The sequence below is a fragment of the Schistocerca gregaria genome, chromosome 6 (assembly GCF_023897955.1).
Source record: "Schistocerca gregaria isolate iqSchGreg1 chromosome 6, iqSchGreg1.2, whole genome shotgun sequence".
Taxonomy (NCBI): domain Eukaryota; kingdom Metazoa; phylum Arthropoda; class Insecta; order Orthoptera; family Acrididae; genus Schistocerca; species Schistocerca gregaria.
In genome coordinates this window covers 462,715,073-462,738,775 of record NC_064925.1, presented here as the reverse complement: position 1 = coordinate 462,738,775, position 23,703 = coordinate 462,715,073, and the positions used below count along the sequence as shown (strand labels likewise).

At 46.2% G+C, this 23,703-nt stretch overlaps 1 protein-coding gene across 7 annotated transcripts in view; it reads left to right on the top strand.

The window, feature by feature from the left end:
• Nucleotides 1–23,703, top strand: part of LOC126277991 (A disintegrin and metalloproteinase with thrombospondin motifs 1) — a 452,319-nt gene that overhangs the window by 78,773 nt on the left and 349,843 nt on the right. The gene's annotated exons all lie outside the window — the stretch shown is intronic.

Below are 23,703 nucleotides of genomic sequence, written 5' to 3'. Positions count from 1 at the left end.
CCTTCCTCTTGTGGCAACGCACATGTGTATTTTCACATGCAAACGATCAGTAAGGTACATGCAAAGTCTTCGCAGTTGCGAATAGGAATAACCATCAGCTGTATAAGAAAATGAAGACAGTGAAAATTTGGGACTCGAATCCGGACTTCCCAATTTACGCCTCATTATGGCTATAGTCACTGCAGTGCCTGTTCCTTCAGACGTGCACCCATGTCCACAGAATCATTGCAATGTTCTTCGTAACAATACAGGCACTGCAATATCGTATCAATCCGGCGATACCAGGCATCGACTTTCGATTAAAATGACCTCCCCTGAACGGGAATTACATAATGTGTGTACCAGCACAGGCTGTGACGCAGGAACGACGACGTGTGCTTTGGGCCGGCCGTGAGTCGTGCACGGATGGCCAAAGCGTTTAAGGCGGCCACTCGCGTAAAGCGGGAAATACGGGGTTCGAGTTCCGCTCCGGCACAAATATACAGCTGATGGTTGTTCCTGACCGAAAATGCGAATACATTTCATATATTTAATTACAGCTGTAGTCACCGCAGTGCCTTTTCCTTCAGACATGCATGCGTGTCCGAAGGAACATTGCATCGTTCTTCTTAGTAACACAGGAACTGCTGTATCATAAAGGTGACGAATGACATCCAGCAATAGAGTGTTCAAGTATACAGCAGCTGTCTACAAGAGCTGCATACTGCGCCGCAGTTGACGGTGGACTTTTTAAATATCTTTTATGAGGAAATGTATGCAATTAAGCAAACATTAGGTCACAATGTTTCATTTATTATCACCTACATTTTTCCTGTTTCCCATTCTTCTCATTGCTGTCTTCGGAAACTGTTAAGAACAGAACATGTATTCATTGAAGGTTATTGATGAGAGTCACCAACACTATCACACATCAAAGCATGTACCTCTCCTCCTGACTCACCCTGTATAATGGTAAAACCCGAAGTTCTTTCTCAACTTTCTTGTCTTCCACGGACATACAATGATATTCAGATAACTGGGCGTCATAGACATTAATAGAGACATCTTAGTTCTGCGTTCGGGATATGTGCACTTGCTTTAGCTCGGTGCGAAATCGCATGTTAGTATAGTTTACTTCGTTTTCATGTGGTCAATATTCAAACACACTTTCTGCATCCTTATTTACAGGCTACAACCTGTTGGAACTGGCCACTTGAAATATACATTCTACTTGAGTGAACAATTATTACTGTGTATTTATTTGTTATCACAATTGGCAGTTTTGCATATAGTTCTGAATGAAACATGTTATTTTCATTAACATTAACTTGCTATTGAACTGTTTCTTTCAGTGTCCAATTGAAAAGTCTCCAGTTTGTGAAAAAGCTTATCGAAGACTGTAACTGTGGCCGAAATGTTGGTTTGATCAGTGATAGTTATTGGCAATATGATGCGTTACCATACACAGAAAACGTTCATGTTGGGTAGCCTTCAGTTTGCACCCAACAAACGGTGTTCATGCATAACCATGTTGTAGACGCCTCCTCGAACAGGATGCCATTTTAACCACTTCTCTACATCGTTGTGGTCTGCAGTCTGAAGGCCGCTCAGCTGCAACTCTCTCCGTTGGTGAATTCTCTGGAAGCCTTCTCATCTCTGCATATCTACTTGCACAATATAAATCGATTCTAATCTGCTTATTGTAGTTAAACGTCGTCCTCCCTCTACAATCCTCCCCCCCCCCCTTTCACACACACAGACACAGACACACACACACACACACACACACACACACACACACACACACACACACACACACTTCCCTCCACTACCATGTCGACGATTCCTTGGTGCCTTACCGCGTTTCTTATCAACCGAGACCTCATTTTAGTCTAACCGAGCAAAAGACTTCTTTTCGCGCGACTTCAATTCAGTACCTCCTCATAAGTTATCCACTCTACCCATCCAACCTCAAGCAGTCTCCTGTACACCACATTCCCAAAGCTTCAATATTCCTGTCAGAACTGCTTATACATGTTTCAGTTTCGTACAGATCTATACTTCGTACAAATATCTACAGGAACGACTTCCTGGCACTTAAATTTATATTCGATGTTAACAATTTCCTCTTTTTCAAAAATGCTTTTCTTGCTACTGCTTGTCTACAATATATATCGTCTTTAGTTTGGCCATCATCAGTTATTTTGTTGCCCAAATAGCGAAACTCATCTACTACTTTCAGTGTCTCATTTCCAAGTTCAATTTGGTCAGTATCATCTGATTTAATTCGTCTACATTCCAATACCACCGTCTGGCTTTTTTTATATTGATCTTATAATTTATTCAAGACACTACCCATTGCATTGATCTCATCTTCCAAGTCCCGAAAGAACTACAATGTCATCGGAAAACATTGAAGTTTCTATTTCTTCCCTCTAACATTCAATCCGTTTCCAAATCTGTCCTGAGTCTTCCTTACTGGATATTCAATGTACAGACTGAATAAACACCGAGGACATTTACTTCGCAAGCCTTTGTGCAGTAAATGGTGTTGGGCATTTTTACCATCATGTGCCATTATCCGCTGAGTTACATCATTGTATGAAGCTACGAACAAATGTTGTTTGCATGCTTAATCTGTCTTCCCCTATACTTCGCAGTCACTGTGCGCTAATCGTGATAAAAGAAATACAGTTTTAACTCAATCTCTTTCCAGTTACCATGCAGTATGTGGCCATTTGTAAGTCACAAGTGTAGTGTAACAGTTATGAAAACAGTTTATTGAGTGTATTGTCAGGTTTTTTGTCGACGAAAATAAAACAAAGTGCCTGTTTTTAAGCACGACGACAGAAGCCGACTTACAGCGAGCTGCGTTTCATGCTTCAGTGTTTACAACGTGCTACTCGGACATGACATAGAGATAACGCGCTACAGCGGAATATACTCTCTAAGAATGGCGCGGGTGACGCAAGAAAGAGGTTCCGTAAAAAACTTTCTTTTGGCTCTATTAAGTAACACATTTATTTCACATTTCACATTTGACAACTAAACCTTTCATTTGGCGATATACATGGCAAGCCTGATTTTTTTCGGGTATCACAAAGCTGTAAATTATTGCTTCTTACAGATAAGGCACACGTACAGAGGGAAAAAAGGAAATCTATTATAGTAAGTAAATGTAAAATTAATGTTTGTGATGCAGAAATGCAATTATATCTGAAGCTTAAAATATTATACAGCTATGGTCTTGGAGGTGAATACTAATTTTGAAGACAAAAATATAATGCTTCTGCTTTACAGCTTCTGTATCACAGACAAAATTTACGCACTTCTTCAAATAATATTGAATACAACTGCAACTTTTGGTAAATCAACATGTTTCATATGATGAGGTTTCTATGGTGTGGAACAGGTAACCCGGAAATTTGTTGACTGTATACGGCGCGCACACTAACGTTCTGGCTTAGTAGCTGATTGCGTGAACCTCGATACAATTACATAATAAAACGTAGCAAGTGTTGAGGAGCTCTCTGACAATTCCACGGGTACAGTTAGGCTTAAACTTTTGATGACATACCGGTCTTGTTTTTGAGGTTTAGCGCTGTGCGCAAGTGAAGATGTGGGCTAAGGGGGCTGCGGTGGGCAGGAAGATGATTACGAATACAGACGGAAAAGTCGTAACCCTCGTACCGTTATGTTTGCTGAAACTTCCCGGACACGGTCGCGGTGGGCGGGTTCTGTTCTGAGGCCATAACCAGATTCATTGCCTGCGGCTAAGAAGTTGCGCGCGCATCTTCCAAGAAAGGGAGCCATATTTCGTAAACGGGGAATGTCCACTTCTTAGCTTTCTCAGCGGGCTACGTTCTAGAGGCAAACATGAATCAGATTTTCCCTGCCATTAGCAGTAGTTGTTACGTCAGCAACACAGTCTTCACTCCCCCTGCCCCCTTCCTGTCAACCACCCCACCCCCCTCTTCCTCGCCACCACTACTCCTTTCTTCCCTCCCCTCCCCCTCTTTCTGACAACACACACACACACACACACGCACGCAAATTTGCACATAAATTGCTTATTTATTTGAGTGATCATGACAACAGTCTACTGAACACGAATGGCAATAAGTTATCACGGGTCGTTAGTTGACTAATTGAAGAGTATCTGCATGGCTACAAAGGGAACAGCTCTTTAACAAGCGAATTTATTGCAACAGAAGTAAGTTCATCGCTAAACGTATTTATTTAGCAACAGAAACGGCGAAGAATAAAGCGTAACAGATATCGATAGTTCAATACTGTTAAGGGTGGCGCAGGACGTTGTCCATTCAGTACTTGGAACGCTAGAAACCAAGTTCTCTAGTGTTCGAGTGCCATCTACGAACGTAAAATGATGACGTGTCATAGCAAGACGACCCATGATTAATGCCCGCACCTCTACTATTAAACTTATCACATCACGAAAACCAGTAACGCTACATTACATGCTACTCTATACTGCAATCGGTAGTAACAGATTTGGCACCATTTACAGCCGGCAACCAAAATACAAAGTGTAAAACAGACTTACACAAATTCTTTTCCACAAACAAAATTTCAAAGCCTGCGACAAAATTTCTGGAAATGGTGGACTGGTGAACTTTTTAGTCTGCAAGATCTATCAAGCAAAGTTACAAAAAATGGTTCAAATGACTCTTAGCACTATGGGACTTAGCATCTGAGGTCATCAGTCCCCTAGAGCTTAGAACTACTTAAATCTAACTAATCTAAGGACATCACATACATCCATACCCGAGGCAGGATTCGAACATGCGACCGCAGCGGTCGCGCGGTTCCAGACTGAATGGCCTAGAACCGCTCGGTCACAAGGTCGGCGCGAGCAAGGTTACAAGCAAGGAGCAACGCTAAAAAGGACACTATTAGATACGCGGTGCCGTTATCTCCTTCGATGATAGCTCCTGCTCACATATATCAAAACATGTGATAAATGCGATTTAGATGTTTGGTTGGAGTGTAGTTCAATGTCTATTCTGGAGGTGGCATATTTCGATGCGCGAGTTTTACATTTTTGCTGCCTCAGAGGAAGTTATTTGTGGATTCATTTTGCAATGGATGTTGTGTGGGGTGGGGTACGATTGTTTCGTTATTAGACTGAGAAAGTGTTCTACAGTAAAGACGTTATTCTAATGCTCTTGAACTCTGAATCTGCGGCAACGCTTTGTGGCTGCCGGCTCCTTCCGAATTACCCAGGGAAAAGGCGGAGTGCTTCCGAGTTTGAAATCATATTCGGATGAAGAAGGTCACATTGCCGTCTGATAGTTCCGGTTTCGACAGATCGTCTAGGGCAATTACCAGTGTTGTCTTAAAAAAATAAAAACAAGGAAGGCTCTGGTGAGTTCGATATCGATGAGGTGAAACTATAACATTTTTCTTAACTTTCTACTTTAGCTTTGAGCGTTAGTAATATGTTTTCGTTATCGTGATCTTTTTCTGTAATCCACAAGACACTTAAGTTCTAACCTTGTAATGTTTCTGAAAGGTCGCTCGCCTCTGTAACTGCAGCTTATAAAGTCAATGTAATCAGCCTAACTATGCCAGATTTCTGTTTTTGCCATCATACTTTTCCTCTTAAAGAAAGACTATAGATTGATAGAGGGTCACTATAACTCAATCTGCAACACGCGTAGCAACAGGAGGAGCAAACGTGAATCAGTGTCCCTCATCTCTTCTCTGTCAAAGAATTCTATGTGACGCGGAATTACTAATTTTGTGGCAACAACCAATAAGACGAACGACGGAAATGGGATATTGTTTTACCTTTGTAAACGTTTCAGACTTCCACCTCTAGCCACCTTCGCAATATAAGTTTAACATATTTTCTTATTCCATTTCGGGACGATAGCATCCATTTTATGTGTGCTGCAGAGTTTTTCTGAATGTGCAGAAAGTACTCCGAAAAAGTAAGGGTTTTCCCAAACGAAACAAACCGCAACAGGGTACAAGACGGTCATGTAGCTAGGAACAAATGTTCTATTCAAATTTAGAAGCGTTGTAATCGAGAAAATCTTGCCAGTACTGTATTCAGTAGTTTATGTGTTACGTGATTACCCTACTGTACACCAATAAGCTATAAGTGAAATAAAATTAAGGAGAAGGATTATCAAAAACCAGTTTCAGCTTGAAAACGTTTTGAAATAGAAGGTAATGGCAAGTACACAACTTACCATTTCCAGAGAGGGAAAATTTTTAAGACATTAAAAAAGCTCAGTTAATTTGCAAAAATCATTTGTTCCATGGTAAAAGATGGTGAACGACTGACGATATCCACACGTTATTTAACTAGTTTTCAAAATATACAGAATTTTACTCAACATGACCACTCGTTAACTGGGGAATTAACGATATCCGCAATATACATTTAACATTTTGCACAGCGCTTAAACAGGTAGAACTCGTAATATTTACAAACGCTGCACAAAATACAACCTGATGTGTTATAACAACAAAAGAAGCAAAAGACGCCGAAAACTGCTTATGGCGGTCTCTAGTGAGCGTTCTTTCGTGCGATTCTACAATCGGTCACACACCAGGAAACATAATATGTTTCTGGGTAATCTATCCCCCTGGTTCAACGCTCTCCCCTACTGAAGGACACGGGAGTCTGATGCGTCTGCCGACAGAATACTCTGGCAAATGAGGGAACAAAAAGCTTCACAGACGAAACTTACCGGCGCTGCAGGTGCATACAGATGCGTAATGTCTTGTCCGTACTTTGTACAGTCGTGAGCTCTGACGTGTCGTTGTACGCCGCGGCTTTAGTGGTAGCCTGGCTGTGTGAGGAGGAGCAGCATGGACGTCCAGCGGCGAGCGTCCACAAAGTGAAAGGCGGCGGGCGGCTCCTCGCACTGGACGCTGGCGAGAGGCGAGGAAAACCGAGGCTCCTGCACACAGCACTGGCAACATCTCCAGGAGACAGTGCTACCACATGCTCTGCAAAGCGTTAAAAAAAAACATAGTTCCTTCGTTAGGTAGTCATGTGATTTTGATATTTATATGTTATAAGTGTGCACGTCAGAGAGAGAGAACAAGTTGCATTACAGTTAAACAATCTTTGGTCTTGTCTTGGCACAGTCTTTACGCAATCTGATACATTCTTAGTTGCAGTGTGGTAGGTGATGGACGTATTTAGTAGTGCTGTATAGACTTGTGATTGTAGCCGGCCGTTGTGGTCGAGCGGTTCTAGGTACTTCAGTCCAGAACCGCGCGGCTGCAACGGTCGCAGGTTCGAATCCTGCCTCGGGCATTGATGTGTGTGATGTCCTTAGGTTAGTTAGGTTTAAGTAGGGGACTGATGACCTCAGATGTTAAGTCCCATAGTACTTGGAGCCATTTGAACTTGTTTGATGTAGTTCCTGAAGCTAGTCTCACTTGAACAAGTTCCGCGTTGTGGCCCGAAACCAGCCTATCGGGTCCGACCGTTCACCGTGTCTTCCTCTGCTAACGGCTCATCGGACGCGGCATGCAGGGACATATGGACATCAGACCGTTCTTCCGGTCGTTGTCAGGTTTCTTGACCTTGGAAGCGTTACTACTTTGTCGAGCAGCTCCTCAGTTGGGCTCATGAGTATGCCGCGTACCAGTACTCCCACCAAGCAAAAATCCCTGGAAGTACCAGGATTCGAACCCGGGTCCTCCACATGGCAGTCAACCTGGCTGACCACCCAGCTAAGGCTCAAAAAAAAAAAAGTTCAAATGTGTGTGAAATCCTATGGGACTTAACTGCTAAGATCATCAGTCCCTAAGGTTACACACTACTTAACCTAAATTAGCCTAAGGACAAACACACACACCCATGCCCGAGGGAGGACTCTAACCTCCGCCGGGACCAGCCGCACAGTCCAAGACTGCTGCGCATAGACCGCTCGGCTCATCCCGCACGGCAGCTAAGGTTCAAAATGGTTCAAATGGCTCTGAGCACTATGGGACTTAACTTCTAAGGTCATCAGTTCCCTAGAACTTAGAACTAATTAAACCTGACTAACCTAAGGACATCACTCACATCCATGCCCGAGACAGGATTCGAACCTGCGACCGTAGCGGTCGCGCGGTTCCAGACTGTAGCGCCTAGAACCGCTCGGCCACCCCGGCCGGCCTCAGCTAAGGAGGCAGACATAACCTGCACAAGCCTTTTCATATCTGTGTAAGTACTGTAGCCATCCATTTGAACTGGCTTACTGCTGTCATGCATCCGCAACCCTCGACTCTCTCCGCTATTTTCAAATTGGCGATTCTCTGAATGCCGGCCGCGGTGGTCTCGCGGCTCTAGCTGCGCAGTCCGGAACCGTGCGACTGTTACGGTCGCAGGTTCCAATCCTGCCTCGGGCATGGATGTGTTTGATGTCCTTAGGCTAGTTAGGTTTAAGTAGTTCTAACTTCTGGGGGACTAATGACCACAGCAGTTGAGTCCCATAGTGCTGAGAGCCATTTTGATTCTCTGAATCTTCAGCAAGTGTACTATTAAGTGATCCCTCTTTTAGTTAAGTCGTGGCATAAATTTGTTGTTGTGCACTACCTAGTACAGAATGATAAGGAGAGGTGGGCTACAGTGTGGTGTGACAACTGTTGTATGAGGAAAGTTGGACAGAAGCAGAAACTATTAGCGAACAAGTTTAACATAACAAACAGAAGATTTCTTTAACATGTATTTCTCCAAGGACACGAAGACTCATTAGAAAAATTGCAGCAAGAAATAAAGTCCAGATCTTAAAGTCAAGAAGGGGTTGGGTTGTTTGGGGAAGGAGGCCAGACAGCGAGGTCATCGGTCTCATCGGATTAGGGAAGGATGGGGAAGGAAGTCGGCCGTGCCCTTTCAAAGGAACCATCCCGGCATTTGCCAGGAGTGATTTAGGGAAATCACGGAAAAGCTAAATCAGGATGGTCGGACGCGGGATTCAACCGTCGTCCTCCCAAATGAGAGTCCAGTGTCTAACCACTGCGCCACCTCGCTCGGTGTAATGTCAAGAAGGATGAAGCACAAATGAAGGTGTCGTAGCGCAGTGGCTACGAGCACAAGTGGGCTGAGCGGCTGCCGCCAACCGTGCTATATCGCAGCATCAGAGGGCGCTCGTGGTACGGAGCAACTGGAGGTGTGGCTCAGTGGGGGCGCACCATTGGGTCTGGCAGATCCCGCGTGACCGCTGTCGGCGCCTGACAGAAACTTGACATTCCGTTACCAACCTCGATACGAGTTGGGCTGCTATCGATATGTGTCATGACATATCTTTTCCGGTAGGAATTAGTAATTACCCTCATTAAGTCTCAAATATTGTTTCAAACATTCCTCCTGTGCCCATCCCTCCCTTCCTCGGTCAATGCATTTTGAGTCACGCAGTCCCAGTTTCGTGCTTTCTCGTATTGTTCACTGCCAAGGCATATATTGCAACGGCGGCAGAGAAAGCGAGAATTGCTAGTCTCCCTTCAGTACTCGACGCCACGGTAAATGTCTCTCTGTGTACAGTACTGATATGCGCGCTGCGGCGCGTCGAAACTGCCGCGACCTTTCCCCACTGACACTGCGAGGCGCGATTTGTCGCGCTCTTTAGGGAACGTGTAAACAGACGCTGAAGCAGGCGTCGCGCAGCCCAGCAGAGCTGAGTAACTGCCCCCCCCCCCCCCCTCGCCCCTGCCACGGCTCTGGCACCAGGGGCCGCCATAGCTCCCCGGCGCGGCCAGCCACTTTCGCCGCGCGCGCGTACTTGCCCACGCGCCCGTGCCAACAATGGGTGCCAGCAGCGAGCAGCCGGCGCATACACAGCCGCCGTGGGACGCCCGAGCGCGGGAAAGCGCCGCTGGCACTTGTTCGCTCTCGCCGAGGAAACGCACAGTTGTGGTGCGATTTCAAGCCACAGTCCTACGACAGGCAGTCGTAAAATTTCGACTGCAATACAAGATGACTTGGACTAAATTCCTAGGTGGTGTGACGAATGGCAGCTATCTCTAAATATACACTCCTGGAAATTGAAATAAGAACACCGTGAATTCATTGTCCCAGGAAGGGGAAACTTTATTAACACATTCCTGGGGTCAGATACATCACATGATCACACTGACAGAACAACACTCACATAGACACAGGCAACAGAGCATGCACAATGTCGGCACTAGTACAGTGTATATCCACCTTTCGCAGAAATGCAGGCTGCTATTCTCCCATGGAGACGATCGTAGAGATGCTGGATGTAGTCCTGTGGAACGGCTTGCCATGCCATTTCCACCTGGCGCCTCAGTGGGACCAGCGTTCGTGCTGGACGTGCAGACCGCGTGAGACGACGCTTCATCCAGTCCCAAACATGCTCAATGGGGGACAGATCCGGAGTTCTTGCTGGCCAGGGTAGTTGACTTACACCTTCTAGAACACGTTGGGTGGCAAGGGATACATGCGGACGTGCATTGTCCTGTTGGAACAGCAAGTTCCCTTGCCGGTCTAGGAATGGTAGAACGATGGGTTCGATGACGGTTTGGATGTACCGTGCACTATTCAGTGTCCCCTCGACGATCACCAGAGGTGTACGGCCAGTGTAGGAGATCGCTCCCCACACCATGATGCCGGGTGTTGGCCCTGTGTGCCTCGGTCGTATGCAGTCCTGATTGTGGCGCTCACCTGCACGGCGCCAAACACGCATACGACCATCATTGGCACCAAGGCAGAAGCGACTCTCATCGCTGAAGACGACACGTCTCCATTCGTCCCTCCATTCACGCCTGTCGCGACACCACTGGAGGCGGGCTGCACGATGTTGGGGCGTGAGCGGAAGACGGCCTAACGGTGTGCAGGACCGTAGCCCAGCTTCATGGAGACGGTTGCGAATGGTCCTCGCCGATACCCCAGGAGCAACAGTGTCCCTAATTTGCTGGGAAGTGGCGGTCCCCTACGGCACTGCGTAGGATCCTACGGTCTTGGCGTGCATCCGTGGGTCGCTGCGGTCCGGACCCAGGTCGACGGGCACGTGCACCTTCCGCCGACCACTGGCGACAACATCGATGTACTGTGGAGACCTCACGCCCCACTTGTTGAGCAATTCGGCGGTACGTCCACCCGGCCTCCCGCATGCCCACTATACGCCCTCGCTCAAAGTCCGTCAACTGCACATACGGTTCACGTCCACGCTGTCGCGGCATGCTACCAGTGTTAAAGACTGCGATGGAGCTCCGTATGCCACGGCAAACTGGCTGACACTGACGGCGGCGGTGCACAAATGCTGCGCAGCTAGCGCCATTCGACGGTCAACACCGCGGTTCCTGGTGTGTCCGTGTGGTCATTGCTTGTACAGCCCTCTCGCAGTGTCCGGAGCAAGTATGGTGGGTCTGACACACCGGTCTCAATGTGTTCTTTTTTCCATTTCCAGGAGTGTACAATGAAGAATCAAAGAAACTCTTTCATCTGGCTAATATCGTGTAGGACCCCCGAGAGCATGCGGTAGCGCCGCACCAGGCCGTAGCATGGACTCGACTAATGTCACAAGTCCACTAAGTTTCGGGCATGCAGCGGCGCAAATAAAATTTCCTCCACTGACATTTCGGCCAGGTATCGTCCGGCCATCCTCAGAGTGAGTGACAAGACTGACGACACGACAAAAAAAAATTGGACGGCTTCATGCCCGAAAATTAATAGACTATTCATTACGCCGCGCGAAGTTGAAAATGCAATGCCTCAAGTAATGCTGAAGGGAATGAATCATACAGGTCTGTCCATAAGCCCGTAAGAGTACAAGGGGGTGGATATCTCTTCGGAACAGTACGTTGCAAAGCATCCCAGATATGCTCAACAATATTTGTGTCTGGGGAGTTTGGTGGCCAGCAGAAGTGTTTAAATTCAGAAGAGCGGAGGTCATCAGTCACCTAGAACTTAGAACTAAGGAAACCTGACTAACCTAAAGACATCACACACATCCATGCCTGAGGCAAGATTCGAACCGAACCAAGCAACGAAACATGATCGATATGGGCTTTCGGAGCCGAAAGGGCACTCGTGTACCTTTGATGACAGCACGACACAAAGCTTTACGCCTCGCCTGGGCCTGTCTACACTGACATTGGATTGTTGATGACGGGAAACATGTTGCCTGATCGGACGAGTCTCGTTTCATATAGCAACGAGCGGATGGACGTGTACGGGTATGGAGACAACCTGATACCGCTGATACGTCTAGATACGACTCTGACAGGTGACACATACGTAAGCATACTGATCACATGCATCCATTCATGTCCGTTCTGCATTCCGAAAGATTGGGGAATTCGAGCAGAGCAATGCGACACCCCACACGCCTAGAATTGCTACAGAGTGGCTCCAGGAACGATCTTCTGAATTTAAACGTATTTAGACGTATCAGCGGTATCAGGTTGTCTCCATACCTGTACACGTTCATCCGCTCGTTGCTATATGAAACGAGATTCGTCCGATCAGGCAATATGTTCCCCGTCATCAACAATCCAATGTCAGTGTAGACAGGCCCAGGCGAGGCGTTAAGCTTTGTGTCGTGCTGTCATCAAAGGTACCCGAGTGCCCTTTCGGCTCCGTAAGCCAATATCGCTCATGTTTCGTTCCTTGGTTTGGTTGGAATCCTGCCTCAGGCATGGATGTGTGTGATGTCCTTAGGTTAGTTAGGTTTCATTAGTTCTAAGTTCTAGGTGACTGATGACCTCAGAAGTTAAGTTCAGCACTGAAATCTGCAGCAATCTGCCTGTGGCTTCTGTCACATTGAACGATTCTCTTCAGTCGTCGTTGGTCGCGTTCTTGCAGGATCTTTTTCCAGCCGCAGCGATGTCGGAGATTTGATGTTTTACCGGACTCCTGACATTCACGGTACACTCGTGAATTCACGGTACACTCGTGGATGCGTACACAATGATGCCCGTTTTTCGGTGTGTTTGAAGATATTGCAATTCAACACTTCACGGTCAGTCTGTGTTATTTGTGTGTGTGTTTACTGAACATAGTCCTTCCGACTGCCGCTGTGTGTTTATCATTACTGCGTGCGTTATTGTGGGTGGTGCTTCCTGATGAACGTAACCAAACCATTTGCTTTTGTCAAGAGATATTGTATCGAATATTTATACCTCACACAGGTGAAGCAGAAAAACAGTATCCGTTAATTCACTAGGCGAACGAAAGTTCGTGTTGACTGATAGTGACGGGCCGGCCACTGTGGCCGAGCGGTTCTAGGCACTTCAGTCCGGAACCGCGCGACTGCTACGGTCACAGGTTCGAATCCTGCCTCGGGCATGGATGTGTGCGATGTCCTTAGGTTGGTTAGGTTTAAGTAGTTCTAAGTTATAGGGGACTGATGACCACAGATGTTAAGTCCCATAGTGCTTAGAGCCATTTGAACCATTTGAACACCTTCGAGAATATAGAAGCAACTAAAGAACGATGGAAAATACAAAAAAATTAACTACGTAAATTTATTTTTCCGTGTGCGTAATTAAAAGAATCATTACTCCTCGTATAGTTTCGACAGTGTGACAGATGCAGACTGTGTAAATATGGTTACGTAAAACGAAGATTCTTCGCCCGCACCGTCATATGTATTGGAAAGTGGAGAAATAGGACAATACGCGGCGACTGACAGTGTTCAGGAGGGAGAGACGGATTTTCTCGCAAGAGCGCACTTCCATAAATACAGAGCAGACGCGGCGTCGGTTCCGCTTTTGAGCAGACAAGGTCAGGAACCGGGCGCCGGTCAGCGCCTCATAACTCGCTGGCCTCGACGGCGCGTCAGCTGCCGGCCCAGTCGCCTGCTCCGTGAGCGGTGGGCCGCCTGCGCCCCCAGCAGTACATGGCTGCGCCTCTTACTTTCAGGGGTAGAGAACCTCCTCAAGTGCAGAGAAGATTAAGATTTGATGTCACGCCGATGACGAGGTGACTAGGAGCACAGTACAAGCTAGTAGGACTGACGGAAAGAAATTGGCCGAGTCCTTCGGGAAGGGATTCAACTGGGAATACGTCTCAAGCTGTTGTGGGCACCCACGAAAACTCTACTAAAGTGGCGTTCCTGTTGTTCTTTTCGTCCTCAGTCCGAAGAATGGTTTGATGCAACTCTCCAAGCTAATCTGTCCTGTGCAAACCGCTTCATCTTCAAATAGCTACCCTACACTTCCCTCTAATACTAAACTCTGCATTTCCTGATTCTTCAGAAACTGTCCTATCAACCGATCTCTTCTTTTAGTCCAATTATGACACATATTTCTTTTCTCCCCAATCATATTCACTGCTGTTATTCGACCTTCTCAACAAACCTTCAGCATTCTTCTGCAGCAACAGCTTTCTTCTGTAAGTCCGAACTATCTACCTTCACTTCCATGTAACTCTACACTCCGGACAAATGCCTTCAGAAATGACTTCCTATTACACGTAGGTTGAAACTTAAATAGTGGCACCTATTTATTCATAACCGATACAAAAGAGTTATATGTTTGCACCTGTTATTGTATATCAAAGTAGTCACCAGCGTTGTATAGAGCCCGTCGGCAGCGATGTGGAAGGCGTAGTATACCGTTATCAGAACATGTTCTGTTGATGGTGCGAATGGAGCAGTCTACTGCCTGTCGAATCTCTGGAACAATTCTGGAGCGAATGCCACGAAGTGGTTCCTTCATCTTCGGAATCAAATCAAAGTCACAAGGACTTACGTCCGGGGAGTATGGTGGATGGCACGGTACTTCCCAGTCCCATCGACCGAACAGAGCAGCCACAGCTTGCGCTGTATGCGCCCGCGTATTGTCGTGCAAAATGATGCATGGGTTGCGCAGAAATTGTCGCCGCTTCTTTCGCAAAGCTGGTCGTTTTTGGAGCATCACCTGCGACATTAAAAATGTGGTGCATGCGAGCTGAAAGCTGAAAATGTAACGAACAATAAGCAGTACCAGTAAGCAAACAAGCATTGGTTTCGTAGTTCCAGCTTCATTTGCATCCGACACAAATACAGTAAAAGTGAAATTACATGCATTACGAAATTATCAGTTTCACATCTCAACCTTCTCTTCTTTGTTGTTCGAAATAGATCAAGAAAGAAAACAAATTACATGAACGAGGCCAAATGTGTCGTACTACTGGAGTAAATATGCATTTAAGAGCAGAAAAACGTTTGAAACTGCCTTCCTGACACTACGTTGTTCAGGTAAGCACTGTAATTTTCAATATTTAAAAGAAATCTTGTCTGCACACGACATAAATAATGAACGAGAAGCGGTTGTAAACAGTAGTCTGGTAGTGTTTTGGCGTATTTAAAATTGCAACAGGCCCCGCCCACTCTGGCTTCAAAACAACGTACAGCGTAAGTGTATAGTGTCGTCTCCCTTATCTCTTCTTTTTTTACCTCCAAGGTAAATGCTTCCCATTCGCTCTGACCTTTGTTTCCTACTTATCCCACCGACAGCGCTGTAGTCGCGTATTAGAAAAAAGAATACCGTTTCGCTTTTGTTCGCAAGTTTTCGCGCATGCATCCAACTGATTTCTTAATTATTTGGTATTGTGAGTGTATTGTGTACAGTAATTGAAAAGCGAAAAAACGAGAGAACTACGAATTTCATAAATGTAATTCGTAGAGCTGTGGGAAACGAAGGTAATGTATGAAGAGGTCGCATTCCGAAGAAGGACATTTGGCGAGCTGTTGCCGATGAGATCGCATATACCCATTCTTTTGCTGTGTGTCACCGTAGCAAGCTGAATAAAAAGAAAATACATTTAAACACTGAATTCTTATTGGAAACTTACCTTTATCAAAGCCTTCAGTTGTTCTACCAAAGTACTGCATACTTCTAATAAGAAGAAGCTTATTGACGTATAGCATACTTCAAAGTTGTACATTAAGCTTGTGTACAAATCACCAGTATCCCGATCGCCAATTCGGTTGTAACTGGTACTCGCTCTCTCACATTTGTATGGGTTTTAGCATTTCTCAGGTTAATTTCCTGTACGAGATATTCGACAGCGTGTTTCGACATTCTGGTAAAATTCTGGTTGGTTAGTTGGTTGACTGATTCGGCGGAGGTGACCAATCGGATTAGGGAGGGATGTGGAAGGAAGTCAGCCGTGCCTGTTGATAGGAACCATCCCAGCATTTACCTAAAGCGATTTAGGGAAATCACAGAAAACCTAAATCAGGATGGCCGGACGCGTGTTTGAACCGTCGTCCTCCCGAATGCGAGTGCACTGTGTTAACCGCTGCACCAGCTCGCTCCGGAAAATTCTGGGAAAAGGTACGGGTCAAGCATCATTTCACGAGTGAAATATCCAAAAAAGAACGCATACACAAAACCCGATTTCTCTTGATGGTCCTAACTTTATTCCTTGTGTGGTACAAAAGCAGTAGATTGACTTCCAGTGGCTCGCGGTCGCCTGTTTTGTGAAATTAGTGTGGCCCGTGTAAACACTTGTGGCCCCTAAATGTGCTACGCAAACATTGCCGGTCAACAGTTGTCTTACATCTGGCTGTGGCTGCAGTTCCTGGGGCTGCAGTGCTACCGGGCAACGTTGTCTGGCTATGCAGTCGGGCTATGTAGTCGGCAATATGCAATTTTCATGGGCCTTGAGATCATAGCTTTAAAAATGAGTTGGCAATGTCGTAGACGATTTACGAGACACATTTAAATTGCAACGAAGTCTCAGAGAACAGGACCCGGATCTTCCGAAACAGTCCGTGCGGTTGTTAGCAGCTGGCGCGCCTTTCGCTGACGACGGAATTCGATTGCCCACTTATCGGCAGTTGATGGGTTGATTACCCGTACAGTTACTTAAAAGTGGAGGGGAGGGGGAGGGCAGGGTTTCGCGGGCGTCTCGTCGCTATGCTAATGGCACACGGTGCCAAGCGGCTTCAACTTTTACTTCCCGCCGATACCGGAAGAAATCCAAACAAATTTAAATAGGCTAAGAAAAGCCGGGGCGGCGAGTGTTATAAAAAAAAAAAGCGCGAGGAGGGACGGAAGCGGGGGAGCGGAGCGGCCACTGGAGGGCAATCTGTATGCTAATGAGGGGCGGCGCCGCCGCGGCAGCGTCTGCTGTGTGTGCGCCGATCGACGCCTTGCGTAACGACTCTGCGCACCGCGCCGGCAGCGGCAGACACTCTGGTGGTGCTGGCGCGCCCCTGCCGAGCCGAGAACGCACACGCGCTCTGTCCGGCGCCCAGCTTTCCCTTCCTTGCTCTTCCTCGGGTGAGCTGCTACAGTCCGATCGAAAAGTTGTGCAAGTGAAAACAAAAAGGTGTCCGCGAATAGCAGTTGGGTTGCAGCCACACCGAGGTAGCACCACAGGTATTAGCGACAACAAACGCAGACGTCAATATACGAGGGCTATCCACAAAGTACATTACGTTTTCGTTTGCGTCCGTTAGGGGCGGGGCTAGCGCGGCCATCTTGGTGTCACGGCATTCCGCCGCTCAGTCGGCGTCCTGCCGTGCTGGTGAGAGGTTCGTGCTGTACTCCGTTGAGTTACTGTGACAGTTTGAAATGTCAGCGTTAATTGAAAATGCCGCGAAGTGTGAAGTGCGTGCTGTAATAAGGTTTCTGACTGCAAAAAAACTGTACACCGATAGAAATCTATCGGCAGCTTTGTGAAGTGTATGGGGACAACATAATCACTGAAGGTGGAGTGCGTCAATGGGTAATAAAATTTAAAAATGGTCGAACTAACGTTCATGATGAAGAGCGAAGTGGAAGTCCCAGCATAGCGACTGCCGAACTTGTCGAAAAAGTCGATGCTGCGGTCCGTGAAAACCATAATTCCACATTAACGGAACACTCTATGAGTTTTCCACAAATTTCACGAAGTTTGTTGCACGAAATCATTACCGAAAAGCTTGGTTACCTCAAGTTTTGTGCAAGATGGATACCAAAAATCTTGACAGAGATTCACAAAAATCAGCGAATGGCTGCAGCGTTAACGTTTTTGGAAGCTTACGAGAAAGATGGCGACTCATTACTCGATCGCATCGTTACTGGTGAAGACACATGGGTTAAGCACGTGAACTGCGAGACAAAATTGCAGTCAATGAGTGGGGGCACACGGATTCCCCCCAAAAACCCAAGAAATGCATGCAGACAATGTCGGCGAGGACGGTGATGGCGAATGTCTTTTGCGACAGAAAAGGTGTGATTTTTGTGGATTTCCTGGAAAGAGGCTCTACAATAAACTCTCAAAGGTATTTCCAAACTCTGCACAACCTCAGAAGAGCAATACAAAACAAGCGCAGGGGAAAGTTGGGCTCAAAGATCTTGCTGATTCACGACAAAGCCCGGGCCCACACGGCAAATGCCACTCGTGAAGTTCTCGAATCTTTTAAGTGGGAGTTGTTTCCTCATCCGCCGTACAGTCCCGACCTGGCACCGAGCGACTTCCACTTATTCCCAGCAATGAAGAAGTGGTTGGCTATGCAGCGTTTTGATGACGACGCACAGCTTCAAGAAGACGTAACCACGTGGTTGAAGGCGCAGGCGGCCGAATTTTACGACGAAGGAATTTCCAAGCTCGTCCATCGCTACGATAAGTGCCTTAATTTAAATGGCAACTATGTAGAAAAGTAGTATTTAAGTGTGGCTTTCATCTGTATATAATTAAAAAAATTCCAATACTTTATTTATTTTTAAGTCTAAAACGTAATGTACTTTATGGATAGCCCTCGTAATATTACATCTACATCTACGCATAAGTGTCTGGCGGAGGGTTCACTCAACCATCTTCAACTTGTTTCTCCACCTTTCCAGTTCCAGACAGCACGTGGGACGAATAAACAAATATTCCTGTGTGAAGTCTGTTCTACCTATTTTATTAGGATTATCATTCCTCGCCATGTAGGGTGGCGTCAACAAAATATTTTCGCATTTGAAGGAGAAAGTTTGTGATGGAAATTCTGTCAAAAGATATCGTCTTAATGATAAACGTCTTCTTTGCAGTGATTGCGATCCCAACTCGCGTATCATACCCGCGACACTCTCTCCCATGTTTCGCGATATCACAGAACTAACTGCCCTTCAAATCCAATCACACGACTGAGACAATACTCTACAGGCAAACACTTTGACAAGAAGCCTCTTGTGATGAACGGTTTCAAAAGCCTTCTGGAAATCTATAAATACGGAATCAAATTGAAATGCCCTGCCGACAGCAGTTATTACTTTGTGTGGACAAAAAGGCAGTTGTGTTTCGCAAGAACGACATTTTCTGAATCACCTGTCTATATATCGTTTTCTTCGACGCAAAACGTTTAGCAAATAGCTCGTTCAATTTTTCTTTGAGTTCTTCTTGTTATTCCAGTAGGCTTTCATTCTTTCCAAAAAGGCTTGTTTACGCTCATCCGCTCACTTTGGTCTCTACTGTTTTTATTTTGGTTGCTCTGATATAACTCCCCATTTGCCTACTTTGTGTCTGAAGGTGCCTCTTTCTAAAATGTCGGCTGGCCTTATGTTTGCATTATTTAGGTCCTTTCGAATTTCGTCTACCCAAGGTGTGGAATTCTTAAGTGAGGCTACACAATCTATTATTCTCTTCGTCAATCGATTATCTGGTAGTCGGCTGAGATGCCCAAAGACTTTCATTCGCCTTTTCCTGATATCAGTTTCGATGTTTGAAAACTTTTCTGTGGTTTTCATCGATGGTAGCCTATAACCGTCTTGGATATGTTTTCCTCCTAGTATTTTCCTGGTGATCTTTCTCTCTTCTTTTTTGATGTCTTCAAGTTGTTTCCGAGCTGCTGTTACGGACGCAGGTTCGAATACTGCCTCGGGCATGGATGGGTCTGATGTCCTTACGTTAGTAAGGTTTAAGTAATTCTAAGTCTAGGTAACTGATGACCTCAGATGTTAAGTCCCATAGTGCTTAGAGCCATTTGAACCATTTTCAAGTTGTTGTTTTTCTGTCAAGGGGTAGTGTTTCATGTGCATATAGGAGTCCTGGATCTGTGACAGTATTGTAGTGTCAAATTTTTTGCCCGTCTTGACACTGATTTTTTGTTATAGAGGTTTTGCGTTAACCCTAACCCTTTTTTTATTTTTTCGAGGCGATGTTGATTTCAGATTTTTTCAATACCTGCAGGTTCAGTGAATTCTCCAAGGTATTTTAAGTATTGAACCCTGTTAATTTTACCATGTTTTGTTTTCAAGCTTGCAATTTTAGTTTCTGAACAAGTGAATTCAGCTTTCTCAAATGAAATTTGTAAACCTACTTTTTCTGCACATTATATTCCAGCTGTTTGATTGCAGTCTGCTCATCCTCTATTAGTATTGCCAGGTCGTCCGCACATGCATGATATGGTATGCGGAGGCTGTTTTCGGCAGCACCCATTCGCATTGGCTTCCAAACGCCACATTTCTTGAGTTCTTTCTCCCATTCTTCCATAACGTTGTTTAGAACTCCGTTGAACAGAATAGGACAGAGTTCATCACCTTGCCTCACACCTGTCTGAATGTCGAAGGGTTCTGAGATCTCCTCCATAAATTTTACTTTGGATTTCGTGCCAATTAGTATTTGTTTTATGATTTCTCGTGCTTTGGGATCTAATCCCCTCTGTTCTAAAATTTGGAATAGTGAGGGCCTGTCTATCGAATCGTATGCTTTTCTGACATCTGCAAATGTGCCTACTACAGGTTTTTGTCTGAGAGCTAGCATTAGGAGTATTTATTATTTTGAGTATTTATTCTTATTATTATTATTACTGATAACAATCATGCCCAACCTGAACTACCGGGTAATGCGTTTCCACAAGCACATACGCATAAATAAAGGAACTCGTAATTGGGTGCAGAGCATGAGTACGGGAATAGAACGAGTTGCTCTGGTTGTCAGACTGCTCAGAGTCCCGTGCAGCAGGCCGTGACGTAAGCCGGAGCGCGGGTGCTCTCGTTTCGTAAGGCGGAGTGCTCCACACGCGTCTGTACCGAGTCCCGCGCTGTCTCGTCGCACGTCCGCAAATAAGGTCAGGAATTCAGTCCATCTGCCGCGGACACAAGGACGTCGCCGTTACCTGTCGCCGCGCCGGTCTAGATATCCCCGGGGTACTGCAACCGCCGTGCCAGGTGTGACGTCCTCGTCTACCCTCGCGTTTGCGGTTTCTGCACACGCCACAGACGCAGCAATTGCATTACACACTCCTAATGAACAGCATCTAACTCGCCCTTTCACCTTGACGATGCCGGTGACTCCCCGACACACCTAATTTCATGGGGAGACATCCTAATCCGTGACTACTAAATCACTCCCCACAATCCACGGAGAATTTGCATAACTGGGAGACACATTTCACTCGATGACATCCTAGATATGGCCCGTAGGACTGCAGGCAATTGACCTTGGGGGCCACAAGAGCACTCTGTTGTATGTGATGTGTTCTTCAGACCATCATGACACAGACCGGGAGCGACAAGTTCTCGTATAATGAAGGTACTGGTCGTTTGCGGGATACTGTAGGGGGATAAAGTAAATTGAATGATCAGCCTGTAGAATCGTGTGTCGTACACCAGTAAGAGACGATGACAGATGAATTGCCGTGAGTTAAATATTCGTAGCGATATTTCACAGTCAGAGTAAAGATTTCGAAAGCTGCGAAACAATCCATATCATTTCTGGCAAAGTTGACCATGAGCTAAATCCGAGCAGTATCGTTGTCTTGCCGTATGTGCCAGAAGATGTCCACATCTCGTGTCACCAGTGGCCATGAGCACGGTATGACTTACATCCCTATCGCTGTGTCTCATGTCACATTGTTGAGATTGCACTATGAAGTGCATATATTGTCTTTGCTCATAATTTTGTTTCGTTAGTCTCCAAGAGCCCTTCAACTTATGAACGTCAATATTGTTCTCAGAAGGAATTCTCACTGTGCAGCTGGAATGTTCGCTGATCTGAAGCTTTCCAGACCGTGCGTCGGACTGGCAGTTGAACCTGGGACCTTTGCCTCCCATGGGAAAGCTTGTCGACTAAACTGTCCAAACACGACTCACGGCCAACGCCCACAGCTTTACTTCCACCCGTAGATCCTCTCCTACCTTCCACACTTCACAGAACTCCTGCTGCATACCTTCCGGGACTGACCCTCCTGCAAGAATGGATACAACTGGTTGCGCTTGCATAGCTGAGTAGGCACAATATTTGCCTCGCCACCCAAAGAAGTTTCATGAACACAGTTCCTTTAAGAAGGCATTGACGGGCTTTATCCGCCACATTTGTCAAATGAGCGCGTTTCATTACTGTAACCAGCCCGACGACTGTCTAAAATTAAGCTGCTCATTTATTTCCCTGCCACTGTGCTTGGGCGGTGGTTCCGCTCGAGCAGGTTTTCAGTGACCGCGATTGGGCATCACCGGTTTGCGAGGTTGTCAGGAAATGCCCACCGCAGGGCCACGGGCGACGCGGTTTCTCCGCCCGCCGTTTCCTGTTGCTCAGGACACATTGGTAGTGGTAATGCCTCGGCATTTGGCCAAGTCACCTTGTTATCATTCGCGTAGGATGTTTTTTCTCTCTACTAGCTGCCTTCTCCAAAGAAGGAACTACACTTTAGGCGTACTGTCACTTTTCTGGCAAGTTGGCGTGCGCAGTCTGGGTAGACCTGCGGCGTGTACATGCTGCACAGCAATGGAAAGCGGATGTTGCAGCTCTTCAACGACATCGCTGCAGACGTCATTCCGAACGTTTGAAGTGTGCAGCCCTTATAGGGTGATGACTGCTGCGATGACAGCTGTAAATGCGTCTGAGCCTAGCGTCTTGTGTTGAAGCGTGACCAAAGTCCATTGTACTGCTCGCGGACGATGCCGGTGTACAAGCAAAGATGCCTCGATGCGAGAGAACGCAGGAAGATTTGCAGAGGATGATGCTTGGTGCATGGAATGGCATTGGGCCCTCAGCTCAAACAGATGCAAGATATTGCATATAAATTGGCCGGAAGACCGTTATTGTATTACTCCACGACTGCACGTCAATCTCTGGAAGCTATCACACCCATTAAATATTAGAGAGTGTGCGTAAGCAGCGATTTAAAATAAAACGATCTGTGACGCTTACCAAATAGGACTGACAGAAGAAATAGGAACTGAGAGGTGGTGGTAGTGGTGGGTAGTGTTTAACGTCCCGTCGACAACGAGGTCATTAGAGACGGAGCGCAAGCTCGGGTTAGGGAAGGATTGGGAAGGAAATCGGCCGTGCCCTTTCAAAGGAACCATCCGAACTGAGAGGGAAAACACTGTGGAGAGCAGAGCGTTTTGTCTCAGATTCGATTACTAAGCGCAGAAGTGTCACGGAGGGTTCACCTGACTCCAGTGGCACACGCTACAAGAGAAATGTTATTGCATCATGGTGTAGTTTTCTGTTAAAAGTTCGTGAACATTCGTTCCCATAAGAGTCAAGCAGTATGTTGCTTCCTCCGGCGTATATCTGGCGAAAAAGGGCGTAAAGGTAAAATTAGATTCCAGCTCATGCGGAGGATTATCAACACTCGTTCTAGGACAGAAGAAGCGAACATGACTGCGACACGAAAAATACTCCCACCACACAACGTAAGAGGGCTTGCGGAGTACAGATGAAGATGCAGAGCATGATTGAGTCTACAGTAGCGTATCACTGGAAATGATGATGATGATGATAATGTTTGGTTTGTGGGGCGCTCAACTACGAGACTGTCAGCGCCCGTACATATTCTTAACCTTTGCCCAGTCCAAACTCGCCACATTCATGAATGATGATGAAAT